General features: G+C 42.7%; 2 protein-coding genes across 13 annotated transcripts in view; both read left to right on the forward strand.

The window, feature by feature from the left end:
* The window catches only part of FBXO4 (F-box protein 4), a 416,918-nt gene extending 412,677 nt beyond the window's left edge, over positions 1-4,241 (forward strand). Inside the window, exons 16-17 of one of the 3 annotated variants that reach the window (XR_014831233.1) lie at positions 1,971-2,082; positions 3,368-3,528. The gene's annotated coding sequence lies outside the window, so the exon portion shown is untranslated. Of the gene's footprint in view, positions 1-1,970 lie in introns of all 3 variants that reach the window. The other 2 variants (XR_014831230.1, XR_014831234.1) reach the window with 2 other exon arrangements.
* A 2,121-nt stretch (positions 4,242-6,362) lies between these two features.
* Positions 6,363-16,483, forward strand: part of GHR (growth hormone receptor) — a 296,034-nt gene continuing 285,913 nt past the window's right edge. For 5 of the 10 annotated variants that reach the window (XM_085001600.1, XM_021076575.2, XM_021076569.2 and 2 more), the window contains exon 1: positions 7,464-7,717. The gene's annotated coding sequence lies outside the window, so the exon portion shown is untranslated. Of the gene's footprint in view, positions 6,915-7,463; positions 7,718-16,483 lie in introns of those variants that run through there. The other 5 variants (XM_021076571.2, XM_013990637.3, XM_085001599.1 and 2 more) reach the window with 4 other exon arrangements.

Consider the following 16,483-nt stretch of genomic DNA (forward strand, 5'->3'; position numbering starts at 1 on the left):
CTAATTTCCAGCAGCATTTTCCCATTTTGTCATCTTCACACAAATTCTTGGAGGAAAGAGGGCCCTCTGTGTCATCTTGTACAACATCACTAATACATCATCCAGTCCAGCATGTTGAGAGCCTGTATGATGATGTCCAGAAACAATTTCTTTCATGTATTGGATTCAGAAGAAGATGTACTTCTGAACAATGTTTGGCTTACACTCTATGGGCAGTCTATACTTTATAAAGGATTTTATTTGTTGCAGTCATAAAGAGGCTCAGAGCCAAAATTATGGCCCACTTCTAGCAAATGAACAGGATATTTTGATATGCATTTCAAGAACTATCACTGCCTGTTGTCTTAGTTGTATACCCTATTTTTCTTCCATTTCCATTTTCTCATTTGTTATTTACTTATATTTATGGCCTACATATTTCTCCAGAAAACACCTCGAATCCGCTTTTAGAAAAAGGGGGCTAGGAGAACATTAGATAGGTGGATAAACAAATATGGCAAACAATAAAATACATAAACATATATAGAGAGTAGAAACTGCTTATTAATATGTATAAATTATATGATACATTGATGAGAAGTGGTACCCATCTCACGTTACACAATGGATTTGCTTTTTGAATGTTGCTTGTGACAAATTATTTTAAAGTGAATTAGACATTTAAACTACTAGAGGAGCTTGCCATTCAAGCATCTAATAAAGCACAGAATTTTAGTACCATGTGAATACTCAACCTATGATATAGATGTTGTTTTTGTTATGTAGATTCAGGTTCTATGTTCCCTGATTGAAAAGAAAACAATTTTATCATAATTATAAGTGGAGCATAATCTTTAAACATTGTGAGTCACTATGTTACACACGTAAAACATACGACATCGTAAATCAACTGTACCTTAACTTGGAAAAAAAAACTAGAGTGTAAAAGTATAAAAGTCCTTGTACTTTCATTCTCCCTACTCCCCCCACCCCCACTGTCAACATTTTTCACTCCCTAGAGGAAATCACAGTTAATTAATTAATGCAATTTTTCCAAATTATTTTTAAAATAAAATATATATATATACACACACACATATGTATTTATAATGGAAAAATTTAAACTCTTTGCCTCAGACAGACTTTTGTGGTCTGCTGGTTTAAAAACCCAAGATGGACAAGATGGTTGGAGTGGATAACTGGAGAGGCTGTGGAGGAGTTCTAAGACTGGACACAGAAATGCTCTGGGTTCCCATCCAGCGCCCATATCTACCTAATTGCATGATTTGGTCTGATGGCTTTGCTTCTCTTACCAGCTTCCTCACTAATAAAGAAGAAGGATAATCACACCTTCTTCACAGGACTGCTGTGAAGAAAAGCTGTGATAATAGATGTGAATGTGCTTAGAATACTGTATAGTGTTAGGAAAACATATGAGAAACAAATTTTATGAAGCAATTTTAATTTGAACACACATTTTGATTTATTGTCTACAACAGTTGAGACTTATTTGACTTAGCTCTCAAATTCTTGCATGAAAGAGATCATGAGTTCCTCTGGTTAATATGTCTCAACCTTCACCCGGTTCAACAAGTGCTGCAGAGGGCCAGTGACCTTGAGGAAAGTGCTGTTACCCTGCAAGCCCTCTCTCTCCTCAATAGTCCTTGCCCTGCCTCAGCGTTTTTTTCCAGCCAGGAATTCTCCTGCAGTTTTTCCCCTCCCCTGACCTTTCCTGGCTTCATTGAGAGGACACTGGGTGGTAGACAGTTCTGTTCCATTCATGTGTAAAGGGTTTACTGTCCTTGCTCTGGGGTTTTCATGGTGCCCTCAGAGAAGTCTGTTTAGCAAACTAGACTGATAGTTTATTTAATAATTGGAAATATTCTCTGCGCCTAATTTCTATAAAGTTGCTACAAGAAACTTTTTCACACCTGCTCAGATTCCTTTCTTGTTCACATCCTTTTTTGTTTGTTTTGTTTTTATATTTACAGCTTTTTAAAAAATAAAGTGGATAGAAGGAAAGAATCAAGTAATATATGAAGACAAAAAGTAGGAAAGTATTGAATATGACAGGAGAGGATGGAAGGAAATGCCCTGAAGATGGTAAGTTTGCTAAATTCACATCCTTGGAGTGTAGGCTGAGTGATGGACAGAAGATAGATTGGAGTTGGGGCAGTCCTACCACATCTACCAGACTCCAAATTTTCTGCCATTTCCATTACTCCAGAGCACCTAGCTGGAGGCTCATGGTCCTCATCTATCTTGTAGTGACCATACTGGGATTGAATTTGATACTGGAAACAGCAGTTTATGAAGGATTTTAATGAACTGGAGCATACACTAAGGTGGAGGCCCAGGATGGGGTAGGGTCTGGAACCTTATTATATGAGAAATAATGTAAAGACCCTACATGAATTTGGTCTGGAGGAAAGGCAACATACAGGGAGACACATGGAAAGTGTGTCTCATGAAAGTTACAAACTTAAATGTCTTATTTTTCCCTATGTGCTCTAGAGCTAGAACCTGGTATAAATAATAGAATAGCAGATTCTGGCTGAAGTACTTTTTACAAATGGTGCAGTCACAAAATGGGACACGCTTCCCAGTGAGGGAGCTAATGGGTTACTCATCAATATAATTATCCAGACAGATCCTCGAGGACTGTCTATCAGATGCTTTTTAAAAACAAGCTTTGCATTTGGTGGGAGGATAAAGAAAATCTCAAAATGTTTTTTCAGTTTTTAAAAACTTTACATTTAAAGCATTCAAAGGGGAACATTTATTCATGCACCCCTGTTGAGACCTACCTTGTTTTGTTCCTTTTCACCTGCTGTTCCACACATAGGTACCATCGCCCAGGCCCTGAGCTTTTTGGAGGGGTGGCTTGGAATCCACAAGAGAAAGACAAGGCCATCATATTCCTTTTAAAGAGCTCTGAATCAAAATACCTAATTTTTGAAATTCATAAACAGTAAATTTAAGCTTTAATTCTGATTCTGGGACATCCTTATAAGTATTGGCTAAGAATTTCCAGATCACAAAATAATTTTCCACTGTTCCATTTCAGTAGAAGAAAGAGACAGTAAATACACTCATCAGTTTGTTTTCTTCCCTTCATCATTCTCCTGCCATCCTCTCAACCAAGGCAGTTGGGGGTTGGGGTGGGGCTGAAGACAAGGGTGGAGAAAATCAAGGGTGCTTTTCCAGGGTGTTCACAGTCATCACATGCTCAACTCCACAATATGCTGGGCAAGAGAGGAATTCCCAGCATTCTTACACCTGTTATCTGGCATTCCTGAACCCCATATCCTACTAGAGTTTCCTCTGAGCAGCGCTTCAGTGATTTACCTATTTATTATGTTGATTGCACATTGTCTCTCCCAACTAGAATGCAAGCCCCACGAGAGCAAGGTCTCTGTGAACATGTCATATAATTTCCGTTCCCTGATGCAGCTAATGTTCCTAGAACACATCTGTCATGGTGCAGTTTCTCCGTTATTTGTTGCATGAAAGAAACCGGTGGATAGGAATTCAGTGTTTGTTTTCAAAGTAAGTGTGCTTTATGTTTAGAATCTTACTACTCTTACCAATAAATATTGCATTAGTTTAGATTCCACAGGAAAACAGGACCTGTAGGTGGGAGACGATAGCAGTGGTCCAGGTGAAAAGCATGGTAGTTCGGACCAGGTACTAATCATGGAGGGGGTCAAGAAGTGACCCAGTTCTGAAAGTGAAATATGAGAAAACGTGGAGGGTGGCAGTCTGGAGCTCCGAATAAAGATCTGGGTTTGAAATACAAATTTGGAAGTTCTAAATTTTCATTTAATTTGGTTAAATATTTGTTGGGCATCCTACCATTTGTTGGGCACCTACCTGGACACTGTAGGTACAAATATTAAGAATAGATAGGGCTTCCCTCAGAGGTGTCATAATTAATGGAGAAAGTAGACATATTAATAAAAACTGAAATATTTAATAAAAGGAAGTATTACTTTTATGAAGACCCATGAGGCCGCAGATGCAGGGATAGCTAATTAATTCATTCCACCTTTGAAAACTGCCAGGCATGAAACAACTGAACTAGAACTTGAAAGTTAAGGAGAATTCCCTACATGGTCAAAGTAGGATATTCCAGGCAGAGGGAAAGGCATGTGTAAGTAAAGTTTCACGTTTCATAAGATAAATATGCTCTGGCATGCCTTATCTTGTAGCAAATTAGCTAATTCAGTACCTAAAAAATTTTCCCTCATAATCCAGAAAAATATAAAGAGGCAAATATTAATCTAGACCTAGACATGATCATCTATGAGAGCATAGGACCTTTATTTATGAGGCTTAAAAAGGACTGCCTTTCATGGAAGTTGCAGTTTTATGTCTGGTTGCATAATATTTTGTAGTAACCTCTGTTTTCTATGCATGATGACCTTTCTAACAAAGACAGAGCAATCAACTTTCCTTTCTCCTAGAATGAAGGCTACAGCTGAATACAGAGGGAAAAAGAAGGTAATCTTTCTCTGTGAAGCATGGTGCTGAAATCAGCTCAGGGCATAAAAAATAGAACATTTTGTGTGCCCATCTGGCATCTGTTAGACTAGATCAAGATTCTCTGGACTTGGGGGTGTGGGCGGGAAGTATGAGAATTCGAGTTGCCAGAGTCTGAAGAGGCAACCTGGAAAGTCATCTCAGAAGGCGTGGAGTCAGCATTCAAGGACTTCCTGGTCTCCATTCCTGCCAGGACTGCCCTTTCAGTCAGACTGGTGGGACTGACCCCCCACCCCCCGCCCCCAGCAGGTGTTCTGCCTGCCTAATCTCTGTAAAGGCAACTCCCCCTTTACAAACTCCAGGCACCAGTAAGCACCCTACTGCTCTAGCAAAGTAGGGAACCCCAGAAATCAAGGGAGTAGGGATGGTTCTTAGGGAAAGGAAGGCTCATTATCCTCAGGTCCTATAGAGCAGGACCAGTTCAAGATCAACACCAACCTGCCCCAGGCTGGTTGACACCCCTTCTAGAATCTTTCCCCCTCCTTTCATTCTGAGTATCTCTGCCTTGAACAGCTGGGTCGTCAAAGGTGAGCATTGGAAAGGGCTCTAAGGAAGAGAAATTTCTTTTCTTTTTTTTTTCTTGTCTTTTTGTCTCTTTAGGGCCGCACCCACCGCATATGGAGGTTCCCAGGCAAGGAGTCAAATAGGAGCTGTAGCCACCAGCCTACACCAGAGCCACAGCAACACAGGATCCGAGCCATATCTTCAACTTACACCACAGCTCGTGGCAACACCAGAGCCTTAACCCACTGAGCAAGGCCAAGGATAGAACCTGTATCCTCGTGGATGCTAGTCAGGTTTGTTAACCGCTGAGCCATGATGGGAACTCTGAAATTTCCATTTCTTTGATTCCTTTAGAAATTGAGGTAACTTATGTGACATCTGCTACCCTAAAGTCTTTCGACTTATGTTCCTTCCCAAGTCTTGGCCTGCTTGTCCTATTTTCCCTGCCCTGGGGAATTTTTTTTTTATTCAAGTGCCAAGAAGCTTGGTTTCTTTAAGGTGTTGCTTAAACATTTCCCTCTGAGTGTAAATTTGGCTTTGCATCTGGGAACCCTGTAAAAAAAATGTCATTTAATCAGCCAAAGCTGTTAAATAAATGACATTACAACTGGCCTTCAGTGATAAAGTAAACAGGGAAAAAAATAGCAAGATGAGCTGCTCCATCAGATCTCAGACAACCTGGTACTGAGTTTCTGAATTTTCTGCTTAGAAAAGCATGAGGTGACTGGGAGTGTGATGCTTTAACAAAATGACAGGTTTATGCACAGCAGTACTGACTTTCTGAAAGCACTTTGACAGCTTCTCCTCTCCTTTTTATTTTCCCTGCAGTAAATGAGGTGGGTAGGTCGGTATCCAACAGACGTCCAGCACAGGGAAGTTAAAAACATGTTCCCTAGGTCACACACAAGGATAGTCCTCAGGCTGAGTCCTGTGTCTGTCTGGACGCCCTGCCTCCCTGTGCTCTGGTTTCTGGACAGAACGCTCTTCTAACATGCCTTGTGTCCTTGTTCAGTTACTTCATCTCTCTGCCTCTGTTTTCTATAGAGTCTCTACAATAAAGTCCTTCTGACTTTTAACTATCCTTTCAGGATCCAGGGAACAGGAGTTTGGAAGTTGGTTGCAGGTGGAAAGAGGCAATGTTTGGCTTGTTAATTACGCTTTCCGTTCCCCGCCCCTAGTTCCCCCCCCCCCCAATTCCAGCAGATAACTAACTTTTCTGTAAGCATTCCTTTGAATTTGGTAAAGACACTTATGCTCTGTTAAGTCCTGCCTTCTTTTGGGGAGCGGGGGTGGGCGGGGAGGAAGGAAGTGTCCTGCAAGTACCAATATTTTCCTCTAGGTGGAGCCGCGCAACCCAGCTGAGAGTGACACGCACCAAGTCCAACTCCTCGCCGGGGAACGCTTCATCCCAGCTCCGCGGAATGCTCGGCCCGGACGGCGCTCGGCGCCTCTGCAGCGGGTCTCGAACCGGCCTCCCCGAACTCCCGCTTCCCCTTGCTGCCGCAGCCCGGGTCCCGGAGGCGGCGGGCCAGGCCCGGCGTGACCCCTGGTGATCGGCTGCTGCCGTTTCCCACCCCTCCCCTCCCGTCTTCCCTTCCCGTTTCACCCCGCCCCCTCCCCCTCCCCAAGCCTGACAGCCCGCGAGCTGCCAAGCTGGGCGCAGCCATGGGAAGAGGAGGCGGTCTAGGGAGCGGCGGCGGCGGCGGCGGCGGCTGCTGCAGCGGCGGCGGCGACGACTGCTGCTGAGCCGAGGCGGCGGCGGGGACCCCGGGCTGGGGCCACGCAGGCCGGAGGGCCCCGTGCCCTCGGCCCCAGCGCGGACGCGAACCCGCGCTCTCTCTCCGGAGGCTCGGTTCAGAGGTACTGGAACGGGGCTCCGGGATCGGGCTGTTATTTTCCCCCTGTTGTGCCAGGGGGGCCTGGGAGTGGAGCCTGGGACGCCAGTTGTTTATGAAAGTGGGGATCAGTCGTATGCATTTACACAGATAATATTTTTCCTGGTGACTTGAGGGTTGGCAGTGTTCCCCTCCTCCTCGCCAAGAAGTTGTTTTCAGCTGGTGGGTAGCTGTAACCCGATCCACGCTCTGGACTTTGTGTGTGTGTGTGTGTGTGTGCGTGTGCGTGCGCGCGCGCGTGTGTGTATTGTTGGGGGGGGTCAGAGATTGGGGTCGACAGGCGAACCATCCCACGCTGGCGCCTGCTCCCACCTGTGTTTGTGGTGCCCGGAGGGGCTTCCTCTTAAACCAATTTTGCTAAAATCTTGGAAGTTTTGCGAATGTTTCTCTTTGACATCATAAGCCTGCCTGGGGCAGGAACTGCTGAGCGGGGAGAGGTCCCTGGCTGCGCGGCCAGAGGAGTGGGGAGGTTGTGAGGCTGTGCGCGTCTACACCGCGCGCTCCTCCCCAAAGCGCACCGCCCTTTGCGCGTTTGTGCGGGCCGCATTGGCGCCCGCGGAGCTGGGATCAGTAGAGTCACGGCTACCAATCCCCAAGAGCTGGGGTGGGTGGAGATCGTGGCGAACCGAGCTCCCCCAGGCTTGGACACACTCGTGGTTATGAAATCAACCAGGCACAAAGTTTTTGACAGAGAGCTGCCCAAGGCGTGAGAGCCGCGAGTGAGTGAGGTAGCGGCTGGCTTAGGGAGAAGACTGTGCGGCGCACAGAAGGTTCCAGGCAGGGTCACCCACTTTCAGGTGCGTGGGGAAGTCTATTTTGGGGTGAGCGCTTTATACATAACCAGGGGTGGGGGACGCCTGCTGGGGCCGGGCTGCGGGAGTTGGTGGCCTGGTGCGGGGAATATATGTGCTGAATGGGTGTACGTGCACTCTGTGTGTGTGCGCGAGCGTGTGTGCGCCTAGGGAGGCGTGTCGGAGCTTGAGCCAGTAGGGTGGGTGGGGAAGAGGCCAGAGAGGTGCCGCCCGCCTGTTTGTGCTGCCAGGAGACCTTGGAAGGGACAGGGAAAGGTAATGGGAGGCCAGAGGGTTGGAAAGTCATAGGAGTTTCTACGTAGGATTTAAGTACCATAGACTTGAAAAAACCCACCTTAGAAGGGCTGAGGTCTGGAGGTGGAGGTCTCTGGAGCTCTCCAGAGAGCTGTTTAGGAGGAAGGGGTTGCTAGGAGATGTAGATGTGGGTACAGAACCTCAGAGGCAAGTTGGATCCGTGGGTCTGAGATTGCCAGGTGCTGCTGTCCAGTCTCTGGAGTGTTTAGCTTTGGACACCCTGGTGTGTGTGCCTGGGGAGGCATTCACCTTTCCTCAGAGATGTTGAGGCCGCCCCGTTCACTGAGCAACTGCTGTTCTAGGCTAGTTTCTTCTTGGGTCACCCCGGAAGTCCTTTTCTCTGGGGTGCCAAGGTACAGACCTTGGAGGTAACTAGTATTGAAACATTTCCGGAAATTAAGATGCTGGATAGAAAGAAAATAAAACGATTTAGTAGGCAGGGTTGTTGGTTCCACTTTTCTGTGATTGAGGAGTCTGTGTCCTTTCAAGAAAAGCAAAGCTCAGTGCTCCCAGATTCGATTTCAAGGGGTCCTGGGTCATTTGTGATTCCCCTTCCGATGGATTTTAGATGGAGCTGGAAGGATGTGTTTTAAGCCCCGAGACAATTGGAAAACATCATCTGTAGCTTAAGTATGTCCCATCTCTCATCTTCTTCCACCCTTGTAAACTTTTTGCTTCATATGAGTCTAAGGAAAGTTGGTGAGTCAACATTCAGCCTTTCTTTTGGAGTAAAATATCACAGGGAAATTATCATTTTGGTCTCCTGAATTGCATGGCGAGCCAGCACTTAATGGGCAGAGATGTGAAATGAAAGTCTATAAATGTATTGACAAAGTGACAACACGAGAGCATTTTTTTTTCAAACTGAGCATAACTTTGCCTTGCAAATATTTGTTCTAGGCATAGTTTGGGGCTGTGTTTTTGATTATTAATTTTTAAACAACAGATTCCACATCATAAACCTCTTAAAAATGGTTACTTTGTGCCTTCTCTGTGCCATCTCTGGTGCCTGTGTTAACAGATATTTACAGAGCTTAGTAACCTATGGGATTGTCATTTTGAGTATCTAGTTAGCTCAAGACATAATGTTTATAGCATAACGTAATAAATGAGCCCCAGTTGAAGCCTACTTCTGCCAAGTGCATGAAGCATCCCAGCATGGAAACAAATCTTGAAGTTGGTCCAACTTGGCGAGCCTTTTTGGCTATCTGCTGGTAAGGACTGTTAATGTAAAGATAAATGAGTGATACAGTGAGAATGTGGCACAACAAATTGTTCAGCTTAGAAAGAAAGGCATGGGTTATATTTTTTAAACCTGCTCACCTTAAGCTTCTCTGGTCATTCTACCGGTACATCGCACAGTTATGAAGACTTAGTTTGCTTTCAGAGAACACGTTTTTTTAAAAGTATGTCAGTAGTGAAAATAATTTTCTACTTCTTGGTGTGTTCACACAAACCATAACTTTTTTCTTCTTAAAAAAGAAAACCCTATCATCCCCATGGTAAGGATTTAAATCAGATGAACATTCAAGTCACCTAATCATTTTCTGAATCTTAAATTGATGAGAATTGAAGTTTGGTAAGACTGGCGTCAGATGTCTGCTATTTGGGTAAACTACCCATTGGGCTACTGGGTAGAAGAAAATATTGATTCAGTATAAGGCAGAACTTTCTAAAAATGAATCTCTCCTGGAATGGACTGGCCAATGAGGAAGCAAGATTTCCATCTTAAGTTGCTGAAGTCACTCACACATTAGGAAACTAATCCCTCTTCCCTTTAAGTGCTATATTAAAAATATTAGAAAACAAACCTTTTACTCCTTCCTGAATTCTTTTTTTTTTTTTTTTTTGGTCTCTTCTTGGACCTGTTCCTCACCCACTGTGGAGTTCCACCCTTATTTGTCCTGACCTGTATGAAAATGTTCCTGATTCCCACCATCCCTCCTAATGTATGCCTTTGAAAAAAACACAGATATGAAATCCTTAGTTCTGGACTTTCTGCACCTATTAAGTCAGCTTAATATTCATGCTCTATTTTAGCCATCTCACTACACTGTTCACTAGTTTTGAATCTGTCAAAAAACTCCTTCTTTTTAGATGACTAACAGTCAAAACATTGTGATAATAGTTTCAAAACATTTTTTCATCCTAAACTTCCTATCAATTGATGGAAAGTGTAACACTGTGCAGGTAAATAGACTTCTATGTGCAGTGAAGGTAGCTACCTAATTTCTTACTATCAAGGGATACTAACCCCCAAAGTAGCAGATGTGGAATGTTCTAATTGAAGCCGCATACTACAGACAGGTGGAGACTTAAGTTGCAAGGTACTCTTTTCACAGACCTCATTGTGTCTGCTTCCCTGAGCATGAGTCAGTGCTCGGCAGTCAGCATTTATTGAAGGCTTGCTCTGTCCAAGCCCTAGAGAGTATGCCATCTGGCCCTAAATGAGGTGAAAGTATACCAGACAGAAATGCTTCCTCGGGCAACTGGGATTTAAGATGTACATACAGGATGTGAACTGACTCAACAACTCATCTCCCTCTGGAGGTGACAGCTTGCTGATGCTGCAGGGAAGCCTAGAGCAGGTGTATCTCACCATTAGCACTAAGGGAGTTCCCTCAAGCTCTTCCTTTACCAAGCCCTTGCCTCCTTGGAGGAAGGAAGCAAAACAGGGGAGAAGGTATGGTTCAAAAGCAACCGCTTTGGGACCCATCCCGGAGCTGGTTTGAGTCTGAGCTTTACCACCAGCATGGAAATTAACTCCTCCTCTGAGACTCACTTTTCTCCTCTATGAAAATTCCAGTGCCTGCTGCCCCAGGGGCTGTAGCATGTCCGGCCTGTACTTTGCATTTGACACCTACCTGTTATGATTGAGTTCGCTTCTTGTATCAGTCTGAGGCTTCCTGACTAAAATTATGAGTTTCCCTGCCATCAGCTGAGAATCCTCTACAGCTGAGAATCTTCTGTCTTCCTGCAGGAAATGTTTATGGTTGATGATGATGGCAGTGTTGTTTACTTCAGCAAGTCTGGGTGTGAAAGAAATGACTGTTTCTTTTTTGGGCAAAGAGAGAAAACCAACCTGTGATACAGTCTGCCATCCGGGGCCCATCAGAAGGCCCCACTGTGTGCACGAGGGGCCAGTGAGACTCTTGTGCTCTTAAATGAAATAGTCCCTGCTTTTACCTTGTGTGTGTGTGTGTGTGTGTGTGTGTGTGTGTATAGAAGGGTCCTCTCTCATCACCTTTGCATTAAGGTCTCCATCCATATCACATTAGCTCCTGTGCTTTATTCTGTTCTCATATAGAGGGAGAAAATAAGCAGTGATAAGGTGCCTTTTTTAAAGTTCAAAAATCTGTTTCACTGCTCGCTATCGCCTATCCACCCTCCCCTGCCCAGAATTACAGCAGACCCACTGATAAGTCTTCGGACATGTAATTGCTAAACCAAAGTTGTAGTGTGATATAAGAACCCCTCAAGTTGGGATGGCATAATATGAAGTAATAGTAAACTAGGTGTCGAGAAACCTGGGTCTCCTCTAAGCTCTGTAATTTTCGAAAACTATATAACTTTCTTGGGCTTCATGTTTCTTACACATTAGTAACAAAAAACAACAACAAAAAAAGAGGAGTAAACAAGATGACTTCTTAGGATTCTTTTCAGGGCTATGTTTGAATCCATTAAATTACCCAATTTCTCTCTTCTCTCAGCTCCTTTGGGGCTTTGCTCAAACGTCTCTGGGAAAACCTATTTCATTCATTTTCAGTTTCATGGTCTACTTTTTACATATCTGTCTTCCTTGCTGGGCAGTGGGTTTCTCAAAAACAAAAAATAATTTTTATTCAGTTTTACATAAACCTAGTTGAATGCAGTAAACATAGCAGTTGTGGAAAGAGTGTTAGTTGAATGAATGTGGACAGCTTTGGACAATCAAGCTATAATTTATATCACTTATCCAACAATATGCAGCAATATTGAATGTAAGCATCAAGAAATAATGTTTGCTGATTCTGTTCCCTTACCATTAATTTTTTAAAAATCAATTAAATAAAATAGATTAAAAAATATACTTACGGCTGTGCTTCCAGCTCCCATTCTAATGGTCCGACACAGGAAGACTTTCTGAAGTAGTTTTCTTTTGTTGTATTTGCTTTGAGCTAAAGAAAATTCCATGATGAGTACCAGACTCTTAAAAGAAGGAAGACAGAGAGGGTCATTGTTTAGTCTCAGCTTCTTTGTTGGATATTTCTCACTACCTTTTAATATAGGCTAATGAAGCCTTAGGTCAGGTACCAATTTCACCTACTAGTGATTCATGGGAAGGTAGTGATTTTGTCAGAAATTGTTGGGCTGTGTGTTTTTAATTAGCATTTCAATTTACCTTCAAATACTCCGTTCCAAAATCAGTAGATTATTTCTCCTACAGAGGCCTTAAAACTTCCAGATGTGTTTACTGCCCTGATTAGAGCTTGCTTCTTTTGCTATTGACTAGATTTCAGTTTTCTTTAGAAGAATATCATTATAATCCAAAATGAGTTGTACTTCTTAGATTGTAAATTTGTTTCAACATAAACAAGTCTATCTCCAGCTGGCTGGGCTTCTAAGTGGAAAAGTGTATCCTCGGAAAAAAGCTCGCTTCGTGGAGACCTGGCACAGGTGGGGGAGAGCACCTTGACAAAGCCCTCAGTCAGCATTATAACCAGAAGGTCTTGCAAACTGAACAGGTGCTTTTATGTGTTTACAAGTGGTGGACAGGCTGCTATACTAGACATTTGCTGTGGTGACTCCTTGATTGTATCCTCAGTTCTTTATAAAATGAAACATTTAAAGTAGTATATTATTCAAAACCTTCAATAAGGCACCCCTCTCTGTTCCTTTATTATATTAGAATATTTTTTAATATTTTTACTTTTTCTGTTATAGTTGATTTACAATGTTCTGTCAGTTTCTGCTGTACAGCAAAGTGACCCAGTCATTCATATATATATATATATATATATATGCACACACACACATATATGTATAATTATCCTCCATCATGTAGTATATTAGAATATGATAAATCCATTGGTGCAAAGGAAAATCATTTTTTCTTGCTTAAAAATATGTTAAAAAGCATTTCATCCATCTTTTTTTTTTCTTTGAGTGGCCACATCCAAAACAGTGGAGTGTGACCAGTACAAAACAGTCTTACATGGTTCTCTCCCTGTGCTCATTGAAATAGAAGGTGCTACCATGTTGCAATAAATAGCTCATCTCAAATTCGATGATGCCTGATGAGAATCCTCAGTCACACTTCCCATTCTGATTGCTATTGGCCGGGAAATCAGCCTTTGTCCCTGCTCAGGAGGATGGCATCTGATCCTCCTTCACCCTATCATTCAAGCTCCATTATTGTTATCCCCCAAGCCTCAGTGTGGCAAAGGGAAGTGAAGAAACACCTGGAAAAGTATCTGTGAATGAGAAGTTATGGAAAGCTTCCTGAAGACAGAATCTCTCCATGGCTTCTTCCCACAGAGGTAGAAGATGCCAGAATCCCTGGGCGAGATGATGATAATAAAGAAAAGACATGATTTTTATACTAGCAAGTCAGAAAGATGAATGTAAGAGCAGCGAGATGAAGAGGAAGGATTTCTTTCATATGAAAATCAATGTAGAATCTTAGTTCCCTTAGAGACATTGGCAAAACAATACTTTGCTTGTCATAGAATGGACATTCAGTAAATATTTTGTTAATGACCTTAATATGTAGTAAAATAGAGAAATGGAAGTGTTGACAAGATGTATGTGGAGAATTGGGGGCAAAGGGATGTGGAAGGATTGGGTGATAACTAGGATCTAAGCTCATAATGCAAATTTGATATCATTCTCCTTAGATTAAGGATGGTACCCACACTTGACGTCCGGCTTTCCCAAGTGGATCTTGTTCATGACCCTGGAAACTTCCAGAAATTTCTAACATTTGAAACAAGACATGTTTTGAAGTCATGGAGACAGGTTTTGAATTTTTTTCGTGGGGCTTGGTAGGACTGGGGAGACACATCCAGTTTGCCAGCTCTTAGTATATTGTCATCACAGAGCATAAGATTATAATTCTCTTTACCTTTGTCCTGTACACTTGAGTGTTTTTATTTAATCTTTCAGTACATATAAGGCATGTGAGAGTTAATTATGTCATCTGAAAAGTACTTTGAAAACTACTTAGGAAAAGATGCTGGATAAATAAGACATTTTATTAGCTTACAGGATGCAAGTTTGGCCAAGCTAGTGGTATTTTGGGGATCACTTTTTTAAAAAATCAAAGACAGAACACATATTTATTTTTTCTTTTTTCTTTTTTTCTTTTTCTTTTTTTTTTGTCTTTTTTTTACTTGTTTTTTTCCCACTGTACAGCAAGGGGATCAAGTTATCCTTACATGTATACATTTTTTTTCCCCATCCTTTGTTCTGTTGCAATATGAGTATCTAGACATAGTTCTCAATGCTACTCACCAGGATCTCCTTGTAAATCTATTCTAAGTTGTATCTGATAACCCCAAGCTCCTGATCCCTCCCACTCCTCCCTCTCCCATTGGGCAGCCACACGTCTGTTTTCCAAGTCCATGATTTTCTTTTCTGTGGAGATGTTCATTTGTGCTGGATATTAGATTCCAGTTATAAGTGATATCATATGGTATTTGTCTTTGTCTTTCTGACTCATTTCACTCAGTATGAGATTCTCTAGTTCCATCCATGTTGCTGCAAATGGCATTATGTCATTCTTTTTTATGGCTGAGTAGTATTCCATTGAAGAACACATATTTATTGAGTCATTACTGCAGGACATTGGGGAATATAAAAGTAGTATAAGACATGCCCCTTGATTTGGGGACCTAGCATTCAAGCTAGGAAGGCAACACTAATGATGGACACGATGTGACTATGGAATAGCTGACAATCATACAATTTAATGAAAAATTACAGAATGTAAATGCTACATTTATTTAGAGAGAAGGGAGATCATTTGGGCTAAAGTGTTTGAGGAGAGAACTTATGAGCAAAGTGACTCCAGAGCCAGGACATAAAATCTGGTAAATTTTTTTGATAGTTTGGTGTTTTATGTGAGGAGTTCAGGGACTGAGCACCAGGAGGTATATCTGGGGCTCTCTGGGTTACTTGTAACAGGGAATGGGCAGGGTGTGCTAGGCTGTGGATTTGTTTTCCACTGGAAGCCCTTCTCTTGGCTTATTACAGATGCTGCATACAGGTCTTTGCTGGGGATGGCCACTGTTGCAAGTGTCTCTGCAAACTTCTTTTGTATGAACGTTGTATAAATTCTATTTTAAAACTTCTTTAACAGTACCCCAAGAGACCTATTAAAGATAGCAATAGCATGGCTTCCTCTCAAGAATGGATCTGAAATGGACCCTACAATGGTAGAGTTGGCCTGGGATTTCCTCCTTCATCCCCAATTCCTTGCCACCTGCTTATGCTGACAGTCTTGGCCCGATAGAGCCATAGGGCCTCATAAAATTTGAGATTATCCACCAGTGATTCTCTGCTATTCCGCTAAGCAGGGCCTAGTGGCATTTGGAAATAGGGTTGACTACAAAGAGTTAGAAGCTTTTAGTGCCCAGAGTCAGGGATGCTAAGTCTCTTTCATGCCAGGGGCAGCCCTGCCCAGGAAGAATGCCAGTAGACCCCTGTTGAAAGCTGAGTGCAACATCCTTACTTTATTTAGAGGTGAGGAAATGAGAGTGACAAGACTTCCCTAGGATTAAACTCCAATGCGGCCATGACAGATTTATAACCCAGTTGTTCTAGGCTCTTTTCAAGGGCTCCTTCTGCTACACCACAGTCCCACTCATAAACATTGATTTTCACCATGGAATAGCGTGCTGTTGAGCTTTGTCATTCCCATGTGCGGGTGACAATCAGCCATGTTAACTACCTGAGTTGGGGGTTATGAATTGAGACAAGTGACACTTGAACAGTGGTTTTTTTTCTCTGGGGACACAGAGATTTGCCCGTGAGTGAGGGTTGGCAGATGCCCTCTGAGGTGGCAACCACTGCAGAAGCCTAACGGTAGGTTGGCATTCTGGAAGGGCCTGGAGGAGGCTTTGGAATCACACAAATCTGGCTTGTTGGAGGCACTTGAATCCAGCTCAGCCCTTTACTACCTTTATGACTCTCAGCAAGTTAATTAAACACTCTGAACTTTATCTGAAAAATGGGGATGGTGATTCTTACTTCGAAAAGCTGTTGTAGTTTCAATTTATTTAAACAACGGCTGGCCCAAGAGAAGAGACTGTTCTAAGAGAAGAGACTTAAAACCTTCACTCATGAAAGATCACTTGAAGCTAATTGCTGCTTTTTGCCCCCTCCTCCTTTCTCTGATCCACCAAAGTTAGGGCTTGAATGAGTCCTTGAAGTATCTCTTTTGTTTGAAATATTGAAATTTCCCTCCTTTGGAAGAGG

This window comes from Sus scrofa, chromosome 16 (assembly GCF_054392235.1).
Source record: "Sus scrofa isolate SSC_HxYL_T2T_F1_AM1 chromosome 16, Sscrofa_HxYL_maternal_Yorkshire_Landrace_v2.0, whole genome shotgun sequence".
NCBI classification, from domain to species: Eukaryota; Metazoa; Chordata; class Mammalia; order Artiodactyla; family Suidae; genus Sus; species Sus scrofa.